Below are 2,941 nucleotides of genomic sequence, written 5' to 3'. Positions count from 1 at the left end.
ACCTGGAAGATGATGCCGATGACATTGCCTCTGAGCTTGGAAAGCTTCCATTCCACCATGAGGAGACCCTCCGAACCTAAAGAACCCAGCAAAGATCTATAACCCAAGCAAGATCGGGCTGAGCAATAAATAGTCAGGTAGGTGACAGGTAGACTCCAGTATCAGGCTTGACAGATTTTTCCCTCTGATTCGTGAATAAGTCTACTTTTAAAAATACTATAAGGGAATTTGTGAGAATCAGGCTTAGTTATACGGCAACTCTTCTTTATTACTGAAAAGCACATGGGTGAGTCAGCGATTGCTTTTTTGATTTGTTCCCTTGGAGTGCAGTTTGTAGCGACAGGTGACACTCCTAGAGAGATTCCATGAGCTAGGCATTGTGTTAAATGCTTTATACACTTTTTTTTTAGAATAAACACTTTCATTACATGAGGGGAGAGGATTTATTTGCCTTTCTGGGCCTTGGTTTGCCTCAGCTGGAACTCTAGCCCCTTGCCCTCCAGCCGGTAGGCATCTGCGTGGCCACACTGGCCAGGTTTCAAGCGATGCATGCACGACGCTCGCTATGCTGGAACTGCTCCTCCCGAAGACGGCTGGTTTTAGCATTTTTCCTTTCATCATATTTCTTCCGAATTTCCTTTGATCGTTTTTTGTTTAAAGCTTCATCCTCCTCAGGAGTCCTCTTGGCCGCCTTCCTGCGCCCGGGGAAAGTGCCCAGTGGGGCTTGTACCACGATCGGTGCGGCGTGCTGCGAATGAGCACGATGCGGTTCCTTCTGAGGGTATAGGTACCGACCAGTCCGTCATTGCGGACAACATCAATAGCCCTTGATTTTCGAGGACAACTCTGCGAGCCCCAGGAGAGGCTGCCCACATCCAGGCTCAAGGTGCAGTACCCGTTGCCTCCTTGCACGTGGACCATGAGAGCGATGGGGGACACCTCCGTGTTGGCAGCAGGGCGTCCCAGCTTGTATTTGTATTTTCCCTTCTTGTGGCAGGGCTCCTTCTGGACCCCGGTCTTGCAGCACTGTGCCAGTTGTCCTAAGAGATGCCCAAGACCAGGCACCGATGGAAAGAATATGCACCCTCTTAATCCTCAACCAGTCTCATGAATAGGTACAGCTATCACTCCGCTTTACTAACGAGGAACCCGAAGCACAGACCGTTTCCATAACTTGCCCAGAGTCACACAGCTGATAAGTAGTGGATCCCAGCCTTGTCACTTTTAATTGTCCCTCCATCACTTGTTCCTAAATGAGTTTCCCCAAACAATTCTCTATTCTTACATTTTCCAGCCATCTGTCAGCAAATCATTTGGATTTTACACACGAAGTTGCTGTGAGCCGCTATCAAACTGGAGGCAAAATGTTGCTGTTTATTGTCATATTTCTTTGTAAAAAGAATATTCCTTGTGTGAAGTCTCATCAAAAGTACCCTTTCCCTGCCCTCTGCACTCATTTTGACACTGAAATAACAATGTGGTCTTTTAGGAACATCAGATACACTTCAACCAACTTCCAACTACAGGCAAACCGAGTCCTCTCCCAGTGTTTCCATTTTGGGGTAAAGGCATCACCTCCCACCCATTTCAAAAGCCAGGAACCTGCGAGTCATCCCTGGCACCTCCCTCGCCCTCCCCAGCCACCACCCATATCTAATCCATCACCACAGCCAGACTGTCATTTACCTCCACTCCTCAAACCTCCTCCCCACCCCTGCAACCGCAGCCCTCGCCTCCCGCATCCGTTCTGCCCTTCCCATCCCCCTCACCCCAGACTTTCCCATGCAGCAGCCAGAGGGATCTTTTCAAAACAGATCGCAGCACATCATTCTCCTGCTTAAACCCTTCTGTGGCTCCTGCCGGCTGCCAGGCTGCCAGGATAAAGATCCGAATCTGAAACAGACAACCGAGGCTGCCTTAGCCCGAGGCTCAGGGATCTCTACACCCTGACACCTCCCCCCTCGCCCTCAATCTCACTCCTGAACCTAGGATGCTCCCCTCCCTCCCAAGCCCGGCTGGGCAAGGGAGTGGCTACTGGGTAAGGCCTGTCCCCCGCCAGGCTTGGGTGAGGACAGCCACATCGGGTCCTACTGTTCCCCACCGCCTGGCAGGGTACTGCATGCGGCCAGCTCTCAGTGACAGTTAGTGAATGAAGAATGAACAAATGAACAACTGGCAGAGTAATTAAACCTTCGCCTGTGCCATCTTAGCTCTGCAGTGCGACTGCTTTGCCACGTGGTTGCAGTGCTGGAAAACTACTTCCTGTAGGCATACTGTGTGCCAGGCCCCAGCTGCTGCCCTTAGACTCACTCCTCCCAGCTCAGTTTGCCTGTTTGCAGAAGTAACTGTGCTGTTACCTTGGCCTCTAAGCCACCAATGTTTGTGGGTTTTGTGATTTGTGTACATTTTTCCTATAAAATTTACTGACTTGATGAATGCAGTGACTGGGATTCCAATAGTTGTGGGTTTGACAGGGCAGATCCTTTGAAATCTGGAGACATAAAATTTACAGTTCTGGCTCTGGCAGACCAGATGGCTTCTCCAAGAAGTTACAGCCTGTGGCCCCAGAACCCCAATCTTTTAGCTGCTACTGAAAAGATCGGAGAATTCAGTTCGAGGCAAAGCCTTGGGATTTCCCCTGCCCATTTCTGCTCCTCCCCCCAGCAAGTCTGCCCTTGATGTTTCAGTTAAATCTGATTTCATTTAGATAAGCTTGGTGGAGAGAGACAAGGAGAGGGGTGGTCCCTCCTGCAGCCCCCAGGGCAGGTATTCATCATGCAAATATTTCTTATTCAAGTACCTCCCTTAAGCCAGACTTAATGCTGGGGACACAGCAGTGAACCACAGACAGGTTATGTTTGGGTGAGTGGTGCTTGTGCCAGGTCTTAAAGAGCAAGTAGCATCAGCTTCGGCCCAGTACCTCAGTTGGGTAGAGCATCAT

At 50.1% G+C, this 2,941-nt stretch overlaps 1 pseudogene; it reads right to left on the bottom strand.

The window, feature by feature from the left end:
- Positions 1-443: 443 nt before the first annotated feature.
- On the bottom strand, positions 444-2,941 carry LOC123808566 (annotated as a pseudogene).

The sequence above is a fragment of the Phyllostomus hastatus genome, unplaced genomic scaffold (genome assembly GCF_019186645.2).
Source record: "Phyllostomus hastatus isolate PE091 unplaced genomic scaffold, TTU_PhHast_1.1 phas_scaffold_501, whole genome shotgun sequence".
In the NCBI taxonomy this organism is placed as follows: domain Eukaryota; kingdom Metazoa; phylum Chordata; class Mammalia; order Chiroptera; family Phyllostomidae; genus Phyllostomus; species Phyllostomus hastatus.
This window is presented reverse-complemented; position numbering and strand designations above follow the sequence as displayed.